The following is a 10,747-nucleotide window of genomic DNA, read 5'->3' on the forward strand; positions in this document are numbered from 1 at the left end:
CCCTGACCATTAGGTCCAGTCGTGGCCAACTCTGGGGTTGCGACGCTCATCTCGCTTTACTGGCCGAGGGAGCCAGCGTACAGCTTCTGGGTCATGTGGCCAGCATGACTAAGCCGCTTCTGGCGAACCAGAGCAGCACACGGAAACACTGTTTACCTTCCCGCCGGAGCGGTACCTATTTATCTACTTGCACTTTGACATGCTTTCGAACTGCAAGGTGGGCAGGAGCAGGGACCGAGCAACGGGAGCTTACCCCGTCGCGGGGATTCGAACCGCTGACCTTCTGGTCAGCAAGTCCTAGGCTCTGTGGTTTAACCCACAGTGCCACCCTGGTGATATGATAGCCATATTCAAATATCTGAAGGGTTGTCAGGGGGAAGATGGAGTAGACTTCTTTCCTCCTGCTCTGGAGGGTAGGACTTGAACCAGTGGTTTCAAATTATGACCCCTAGGGATCCCTTCCGACTCGAGAAGTCTATGATTCTGTGAGATTCCAGGACTGAAAAGCGGTGTGCCATCAGGGCAGCTCCAAAGAATCCCCCTGAATCTCTTTGGGCTGAACGAGGAGGCCTTGGAGGGGGGGGTTCCCCCCCCATTTCTGTTGCTGTGTCATTTCCCAGCTGAGGAAGCCCTGTCTCCCGTGGATCCTGTCCACCTCACACTGCAGTCAACAAAGCTAACAGGGTCATGCGCTTTGGACCAGCTGGGATCACCGCACAGGTGTCTTCTACACGACCCTCCAAAAAGCAGGGATGGCGTCAGTCCAACGGGCTCAATTCCTGGATGCAGCTGCCGGACATTTGCCGGCCCAGCAGCTGGCTCCTGCGTGGCTCACAGCTACAGAACGGGACAGGCTTTTGGCATTGGGATGGCCCCGGCATTGCTGGAGTCAGCGGACACTTTGCAAGGCTGGGAAGCAAGCTCAGCACACAAGGAACCAAGGCTGAGCCGGATGAGGGGATTTGACCGACAGTCATCAATCGTGGACCTGCTGACAGCTTGCATGTCTGTTTGACTTTGATCAGCGGAGGGAGGAGGAGGAGGAGGGGAGCCCGGTCAGAGGGAAGGGAAGTGACCCCATTTAGGGAGATCTCCGCTGGTGGGGTGAGGAAGCATCCCTTCCACAAGGAGACCACATGGACATAATTCACCCTCCCTCCTGCGCTCTGGCCTTCATTCCTTCGCTTAAGGAATCATGGAACTGTAGAGTTGGAAGGGAACATCAACGGTCATCTAGCCAACCCCTTGCATGCAAGAATCCCAGCTAAAGAATCGGCCCAGTATACCTGAAGGAGCGTCTCCACCCCCGTGATTCTGCCTGGACACTCAGGTCCAGCTCCAAGAGCCTTCTGGCAGTTCCCTCACTGTGAGAAGTGAAGCTACAGGGAACCAGGCACAGGGCCTTCTCGGTGGTGGCGCCCGCCCTATGGAACGCCCTCCCGTCAGATGTCAAGGAAATAAACAACTATCTGACATTTAGAAGACATCAGAAAGAAGCCCTATTTAGGGACATTTTTCATGTTTGATGTTTTATCATGCTTTTAATATTCTGTTGAGAGCTGCCCAGAGTGGCTGGGGAAACCCAGCCAGATGGGTGTAGTATAAATTTATTATTATTATTATTATTATTATTATTATTATTATTATTATTATTATTATTATATGCCCATACAACCTGTCTTTCAACAGAGGAGAGGGTGCCACTTTCCGAGGGAGTCTCACTGCCAACTTCATAGAATCACAACAAAAAAAATTCCTTCCAGTAGCACCTTAAAGACCAACTAAGTTAGTTCTTGGTATGAGGTTTCGTGTGCATGCACACTTCTTCAGATACCATAGAATCACAGAATTGTGGAGCTGGAAGGGACCCCAAGGGTCATCTATTCCAACCCCCTGCAATGCGACTTCTTTGTAGTATCTGGTTGGTGGGCTCTGGGATGGCAAAACCAGAAGAGAAGGGCCCACTTTGGTCTGCCTACCCTCTGTCAATGCCCTAGTTTGCGTGGCCTAGCTGGTGGTGTCTTGTTATTTTAGGCAGTGAGTGGGGTCAGCCTAGATGGCCTTTGGATTCATTCCCCACCAATCATTATTATGAGTAATCGTGATCTATGCCACAGGGCTATCCAGGTATATAGGCCTTTTTAAAGCGTAAAGTGGGGGGAGCAATGGAAAGAGAAGAAGGGGGCGATGGGAGGGGCACCCAAAGGCCAGGGTGTCGGATGTGAAGAACAGGCACAGAGCTGCTCTGGGCCTTTGCTGCCCTTATACAAATCTATGGTGCAACCACATTTGGAATGCTGTGTGGCGCTGGGGTCTAAACCACTGAGCCTCTTAGGCTTGCTGATCGGAAGGTCGGCGGTTCGAATCCCTGCAACCGGGTCGGGGGTGTAGCTAGCTGCTCCAGCTCCCGAAGCAGCGGGGGCAGGGCGATCCCCCGTGGCGATCGCCCAGGGGGCGGCAGCGTAGGGCCCACGGAGTCCGCCTGGCGGGTGCAAACCCCACATTGACGTTTCGGGCAGCGCAGGGCCCTGAGCCACCGCGTCACTCCTAGGAGAGTCACATGGCATGGGCATGCTAAAGGCCAGGCCCCCGCGGTAAGTGCCACCCCCCACGGTGTGCTATCTTGTCACCCCCTCAGGGATGACACCCGGGGCAGACTGCACCCCCCACCCCTTCCTAGGTCCCGTTACAGGATGAGCTCCCATTGCCAGCTCCTGCCAACATAGCAGTTTGAAAGCACACCAGCGCAAGTAGATAATTAGGTACCGCTGTGGTGGGAAGGTAAACGGCGTTTCCGTGCGCTCTGGTTTCCGTCACGGTGTCCGGTTGCACCGGAAGCGGCTTAGTCCTGCTGGCCACATGACCTGGAAAGCTGTCTGCGGACAAACGCCGGCTCCCTCGGCCTGAAAGCGAGATGAGTGCCGCAACCCCAGAGTCACCTTTGACTGGACTTAACCGTCCAGGGGTCCTTTACCTTTACCTTGCTAGCCACATTGCTCATGTTCTGCTTTTGCAGTGGGAGGCAGTGATGCTTTTGAATACCAATTGCTGGAAACCACAGTCACAAAATAAAAAGACGCCTGCTTCTTGGGAGAAAAGCAATGACAAACCTAGACAGCATCTTAAAAAGCAGAGACATCACCTTGCCGACAAAGGTCCGTATAGTTCAAGCTCTGGTTTGCCCAGTAGTGATGTATGGAAGTGAGAGCTGGACCATAAAGAAGGCTGATCGCCGAAGAATGGATGCTTTTGAATTATGGTGCTGGAGGAGACTCTTGAGAGTCCCATGGGCTGCAAGAAGACCAAACCTCTCCATCCTGAAGGAAATCAGCCCTGAGTGCTCACTGGAAGGACAGATCCTGAAGCTGAGGCTCCAAGACTTTGGCCACCTCATGAGAAGAGAAGACTCCCTGGAAAAGACCCTGATGTTGGGAAAGATGGAGGGCACAAGGAGAAGGGGACAACAGAGGACGAGATGGTGGGACAGTGTTCTCAAAGCTACCAGCATGAGTTTGACCAAACTGCGGGAGGCAGTGGAAGACAGGAGGGCCTGGCGTGCTCTAGTCCAGGGGGTCACGAAGAGTCGGACTAGCCGTGTCTAAACAACTAAACGACTAAACAACAACAACAAGAAGAAGAGGACGACTTGAGGTTTTCAGCTTTCTCGAGAGCATGGAGCACTTTGCGTTCCTTCGCTCGAGGAGAGATGCTGATAGCACAACACACTTTGCTGCCAACCCACAAAGAACGAACTGTGGGTCCCTAGAAAGCGCTCCTACCTGCATTACAGGGGGTTGGAATAGATGACCCCTGGAGGCCCCTTCCAAATGCACAATTCTATTTTTTTTAATATTGTTTATTTATTTATTTATATTAGATTTATATTCTGCGCTAATATATGCTGGAAGTCGCCCAGAGTGGCTGGGGAAACGCAGCCAAAGTTGGGCGGGGTATAAATAATGAAAATATTATTATTATAATTAAGATCTCAAGGCGGTTCACACAGTAAAATACAGGATAAAAGGAGTAAATAAGTAAAACGGGATAGCAAAACAATAACCCTTCCCACAGACACATTTAAAAGACTGCAGAATTCTATGGTACTATGATTATTAAACTGTGGCAGCTGAATTTAATAAGAGTAATAATAATTTGAAGCAAGCACAGTGGAGGAGAGAGAGGCTATTTATGTCTCCACCAGGAGAGCTTTGGGCATGACCCTCTGTGGGACATTATCCTGGCTGGTATTTGCCGCTAATAATAGACGTCGCCTGTGGTGTGTGTGTGCCTTGCCCAGCACCTGACCCTCCCCAGGTCCCTGCCTTCTCAGAGTTTGCAAGGAGCCCCGGGGCCTTGGGCTCTGATGGCAGGGTGAGGAGAGAGAGGGGGGCAGGAGGGGAAAGGCCTTGTCCCCAGTGGGCGGGCGGGTGCCAAGGCTGCATTGCAGATCCTTGCATCAGCCGCAGAATCCAAGCCCCTGAGCAGCTGGGCATTCCCTGGCTTGACTTTCCTGCTGGGCAAACTCGGCAGCAGGGTCCAGTTTGGAAGGGGGCCGCCATATATGGACACAAGGGAGCCTGGGGAGGGGGCTGTCCCTTGTCTCCCTCAAGCCCAAGACCTTGCCAGCCTTATTCCATCCCCTTTAAGAAGCTAAGAAGAAGAAGAGTTTGGATTTGATATCCCACCTTTCACTCCCCTTCAGGAGTCTCAAAACGGCTAACATTCTCCTTTCCCTTCCTCCCCCACAACAAACACTCTGTGAGGTGAGTGGGGCTGAGAGACTTCAGAGAAGTGTGACTGGCCCAAGGTCACCCAGCAGCTGCATGTGGAAGAGCAGAGATGCGAACCCAGTTCACCAGATTACGAGTCTATCGCTCTTAACCACTACACCACACTGGCTCTAAGGAGAGCCTGTAGCATCAGGCTGGTGGCTCACGAGGTCAAACATCCCGGGCACGCTAACGGGAAGCCCACAGGCAGGATTCGAACGCAAGACCCCTCTCCCCTTCCTGTGTTGTTGTTGTTTAGTCGTTTAGTCGTGTCCGCCTCTTCGTGACCCCCTGGACCAGAGCATGCCAGGCACTCCTGTCTTCCACTGCCTCCCGCAGTTTGGTCAAACTCATGTTCGTAGCTTCGAGAACACTGTCCCACCATCTCTTCCTCAGTCGTCCCCTTCTCCTTGTGCCCTCCACCTTTCCCAACATCAGGGTCTTTTCCAGGGAGTCTTCTCTTCTCATGAGGTGGCCAAAGTCTTGGAGCCTCAGCTTCAGGATCTGTCCTTCAAGTCTTACTGCTGTTATTTCTGAAGTTGCTGGTTTGCTAGGTTTCCTGGCCTGGCAGGCTGGCAGAGGCGGCTGTTCTTTGGTGGAGAGCGCTGTCTCCTGTCCCATGGCAGGCCGGGCTGGGAACTGGGGGGGCGACCAGTGTGGGAATGGCCCCCTGGCTCCCTAGGGAAGTCTCTGCGGCTCTGAGAAATGCCTCCGGCAGCAACTGATCTGACGTGAATGGCAAAGGGTCGGGTCAGCTCTCCGTATAAACAAGGAGCAAGGTTATTCCCGGGCTTGGCGTGTGTCTGGGAGCACAGCTGCTGGCTGGCAGCCAGCCCTTCATATCTCTGGGGCCTCCCTCCTCTCCTCCCTCCGGACCCAAATGCCCAGAGCAAGGGACGCTCCGAGGCCTAGTCACCCCAAATAGGATTCCAGATGGCATAACAGCGGGTAGCTCGGTTGGCAGAGCGCGAAACTCTTAATCTCTCTCTCTTTTTCAAAAAATAAGTGTTTCGTCTTTATTGATTAAAAATATCATCTTGCATATCCATTACAAATAGTTACAGCAAAATTAAACACAAAACTATAAAGGAAGATAAAGAAAATGAAAATAAAAAAGCCAAGAAGAGTTAACAATAAGAGATGAACATCCTGTCTTTTCTAATGAAGTCTTTTGAAAGAAACATCCAATCATTCTCGTCGTACTTTTTCCATTGTCTTAATTTCATCACACAGTTTGTTTTATAACTTTTCCTGTATATTTTTCTAGTATATTCATTCCATTCGTTTATTACATACAAGTATCATTGTATCATTGTAAGGGACACGGGTGGCGCTGTGGGTAAAAGCCTCAGCGCCTAGGGCTTGCCAATCGAAAGGTCGGCGGTTCGAATCCCCGCAGCGGGGTGCGGTCCCATTGTTCGGTCCCAGCGCCTGCCAACCTAGCAGTTCGAAAGCACGTCAAAGTGCAAGTAGATAAATAGGGACCGCTTACCAGCGGGAAGGTAAACGGCGTTCCGTGTGCTGCGCTGGCTCGCCAGATGCAGCTTTGTCACGCTGGCCACGTGACCCGGAAGTGTCTGCGGACAGCGCTGGCTCCCGGCCTCTTGAGTGAGATGGGCGCACAACCCCAGAGTCTGTCAAGACTGGCCCGTACGGGCAGGGGTACCTTTACCTTTACCTTATCATTCAGTTCTGCTAGGATAACGTCATTTCCACAATATAATCTTATATCTTCTTTGAACAGTCTCCATTCTCCAAATGTTTTTTGATTTGGGGCTCCTCTGATTTTTCCGGCCAGCTTTGCTAATTGAAAGTACCTTAGCACAAGTGATTGCCAATCTATTCTTGTAGGCGTTGTTTCACTTTTCCAACTTCTGGCTATGAGTAATCCCAGGGTTGTGGGTTCGAGCCAAAGATTCCTGCATTGCCACGGGGTTCGACTAGATGACCCCTTGTGACCCCTTGCAACTCTACAGTTCTATGTGTAAGGCAGCTAAAGGGGTTTCATTGGGGCTCCCCCCCCAAGGCACCCCTTCTCTTTCCCACATTGTTGGATTGCTGCAATGTGCTCTTTGTGGAGCTTTCCTTGCACCTGATCCAGAAGTGCAGCTAGCGCAGAATGCTGCAGCACGATTGCTGATGGGAAAGAGGCCTTGTCCGCATATAGCATCTGTGCTCAGAGATCTGCCCTGCCTGCCAATTTGCTACCAGGCCAAGTTTGAGGCGTTACTATTCGTGTGTGACACCCTTAACGACTTGGGATCAGTTGACCTGCGAGAGCGCCTTGCCCCATAAACAACCAGCCGACCACATTGATAACAGCCCTTCAACCTTTGTAAGAAATGGATCCTTCAGTGAGGCAGCACTGACCCTCTGGAACTCCCTGCCTATTGAAATCGTGCAGGTGCCTTCACTGTAAAGGTAAAAGTAAAGGGACTCCTGACCATTAGGTCCAGTCGTGGCCGACTCTGGGGTTGCGGCGCTCACCTCGCTTTATTGGCTGAGGGAGCCGGCGTACAGCTTCCGGGTCATGTGGCCAGCATGACTAAGCTGCTTCTGGCGAACCAGAGCAGTGCACGGAAACGGCGTTTACTTTCCCGCCGGAGCGGTACCTATTTATCTACTTGCACTGGTGTGCTTTCGAAATGCTAGGTTGGCAGGAGCAGGGACCGAGAAACAGGAGCTCACCCCGTCGCAGGGATTTGAACCGCCGAGCTTCTGATCAGCAAGTCCTAGGCTCTGTGGTTTAACCCACAGCGCCACCTGCGTCCCAGGCTCGGGGTCTACATATGTGTAAATAAAGCTATATATCCTGAGAGATATATTCTGTTCTCACAGTGGCCAACCAGATGCCCCTTTTGGGAAGCGGGACCTGAGAGCCCCCAGGGAATGCAGAGCTGGCTCTGTCTTCAAGAAGGGTGTTTTACGGACAAGGAAATTCATCCCATCGCAATGGACCAGAGAGAAGGTGTGTGACCGAGTGTGTCTGTGAGAGCAAGGGGGGGGGAGGTCTTGAATGGAGGAGGCGAGTTTTCCACACGGTGGACAGGATCCACTAGGTCACTGGAAGCAGGCGGGGGCGGGGCGGAGATAGATGGATGGATGCAGAAAGACAATAATAGACAGACGGGGCGATGGGAAACTGAAGAATGCCGTGAGAGAGTCGGATAGAGGAAATAACAGATAGAGGGGCAAGGGTGAAAAGCTGAGCGGCCAGCTCATTATGGGATGGATGGAGCAAACTCTGCCAGCAATGAGCAAGGCCACCAGCCCTGTCCATCATCTCGTCTGGGGAGAGACACAGCCTGTCAGCCCAGCTCCGTGGTTCTGTCTGCAACGATGAAGGGTATTTAGCAACACAGCTGCATCAGGCCAGGCCCCATGGTCCCGTCCACCCCACAGAACATCCCACAGCAACAAGGGCTAATCGTCCTGCTCTGTCCGTCCACAAATTGTGGCTCTCTCTTTTGTCTGGGATTGGGACGCCCCTCTGTGGATTTCATAGGGAGACAGGCTTGTCAGCACACATTAGCCTTGATAACAAATAGAACCCCACAACGGTTATGTAATAAACAAAACCCTGCCCTTATTCCCTTATGGGGGGCACAAGAGCCCTTACAGAGTCCTTTGTAGATTCTCCATCGGTCGGAGAAAATAACAGAGGCCAACCAGAGAATATTGAGAAGCAAAGCAGCTAGTAAGCCTGATCTTTATTGATCTGCTGCAACAGGGTGCTCCCCTCATCCGCAGGAGAGACGAGGAACCCAGAACAATGGTGTGCAAGGCCTTATATAGACATTTTAAATTGCCAGCCCTGGAGTCCAAGACCACCCCCAGAAACATCATACCTACATCATAGAAAGGGCGGTCTACAACAGAAATCTGAGTGCATTGTTTTTCTCCTGTCTGGCATGTTACCTGTTAATGCTCACTTGATTGGATACCCTGGGGAGCCTGGCCAGTCTTTTGTAATGATAAATACTTAGTTCCTGAGCCAAGTCACAGGCTCACCCTATTCATACACAGACATACCCTTAAGACAGGATTTGTGAAGGAAAAGACAATGAGGAGGCTTTTCCATTTTCCTTTGACCTTGCAGAGAAAACATTTGGTCAGTTTGGGAGCCAGGGCTGTTTTCCTGTGCTGCTTCAGACATGTGGTTTATATATTTATGTACGTGTTTGCTTGGTACATTTATGAACCTTTATTATATATATGGGACGCGGGTGGCGCTGTGGGTTAAAGCACAGAGCCTAAGGCTTGCCGATTGGAAGGTCGGCGGTTCGAATCCCCGCGACGGGTGAGCTCCCATTGTCGGTCCCTGCTCCTGCCCACCTAGAAGTTCGAAAGCACATCAAAGTGCAAGTAGATAAATAGGTACCACTCCAGCGGGAAGGTAAACGGCATTTCCGTGCGATGCTCTGGTTCGCCAGAAGCGGCTTAGTCCTGCTGGCCACATGACCCGGAAGCTGTACGCCGGCTCCCTCGGCCAATAAAGCGAGATGAGCGCCGCAACCCCAGAGTCGGTCACGACTGAACCTAATCGTCAGGGGTCCCTTTACCTTTACCATATATATATATATGAGACCTTATTTTTTTTATTTCAGTTAGAAGCAGTGAAGCCCAGAAGCTGAGCTTTGCAAGGAGTGTGGTCTATGAAAGGTGCATTATCCCAACAGAAAACTGAGGAACCGCAGTGGGAAAAGTGTGAGGCTAACAGAAAAGCTTTGCAGGCCTTCCCAGCAAAGCATCCTGTTTCCCACAGTAGGTTGACCAGATGCCTCTGGGAAGCAAGACACAATGGGCTCAGTCATCGCATCCCCCCACCTGGGGCTCCAAGCAACAGAGGATTCAGAGGAGATGTTCCTGGAGGGAGCTGACAGCCATCCTTAGAACAGCCATGCATAGAGGAGAGGGCTATTGGTTGGCTTCTAGCCAGTGCCAAATTTACGTACAGTGGTACCTCGTGTTACATATGCTTCAGGTTACAGATGCTTCAGGTTACAGACTCCGCTAAGCCAGAAATAGTACCTCAGGTTAAGAACTTTGCTTCAGGATGAGAACAGAAATTGTGCTCCGGCGGCGCGGCGGCAGCAGGAGGCCCCATTAGCTAAAGTGGTGCTTCAGGTTAAGAACAGTTTCAGGTTAAGAACGGACCTCCGGAACGAATTAAGAACTTAACCCGAGGTACCACTGTATAAGCTAAACAAGCTATAGCTTAGGGCCCCACTCTCTTGGGGGCCCGAAAAAAATTAAAGGAAAAAAACCCGGATGTACATTTCCAAAATATTAGATAAAAAACAAATAAAATAAAACCTGCATACAGCAACGGTGTTTTGTGTTGTGATGCTTTTGAATTCTGGTGGTGGAGGAGACGCTTGAGAGTCCCATGGACTGCAAGAAGATCCAACCTCTCCATTCTGAAGGAAATCAGCCCTGAGTGCTCACTGGAAGGACAGATCGTGAAGCTGAGGCTCCAAGACTTTGTCCCACCTCATGAGAAGAGAAGACTCCCTGGAAAAGACCCTGATGTTGGGAAAGATGGAGGGCACAAGGAGAAGGGGACGACAGAGGACGAGATGGTGGGACAGTGTTCTGGAAGCTACCAGCATGAGTTTGACCAAACTGCGGGAGGCAGTGGAAGACAGGAGTGCCTGGCGTGCTCTGGTCCAGGGGGTCACGAAGAGGCAGACACGACTAAACAACAACAACAACAATCTGTAACATTTAATAGTTTTAAAGATGTGCAACCCCCCATAATTTCCATAACAAAGTAATTCACACTGCAAGGATCCATTCTGTGGGCTTCCGTGCACTGCAGGCAGTTGCAAGCTACAGAAACTAAAGCAACAGCTGGAGACGCTGGCATTTGCCTCTCAGCAAAAAACTCCAACAACACCACCACCATCAGGCCAGCCCAGAAATTGCTCCACTCAGCTGATTGCTGCTATTCAGCACCCTTCCTGTGTAGCCCAGAT

At 51.3% G+C, this 10,747-nt stretch overlaps 1 long non-coding RNA gene across 1 annotated transcript; it reads left to right on the top strand.

The window, feature by feature from the left end:
- Positions 1-7,086: 7,086 nt before the first annotated feature.
- Positions 7,087-10,028, top strand: LOC114601967 (uncharacterized). Its single transcript, XR_003707847.2, has 3 exons — positions 7,087-7,190; positions 7,608-7,737; positions 9,377-10,028. It is a non-coding gene; the product is annotated as an uncharacterized LOC114601967 (long non-coding RNA).
- Positions 10,029-10,747: the final 719 nt, after the last annotated feature.

Source organism: Podarcis muralis, chromosome 7 (genome assembly GCF_964188315.1).
Source record: "Podarcis muralis chromosome 7, rPodMur119.hap1.1, whole genome shotgun sequence".
Lineage (NCBI taxonomy): Eukaryota > Metazoa > Chordata > Lepidosauria > Squamata > Lacertidae > Podarcis > Podarcis muralis.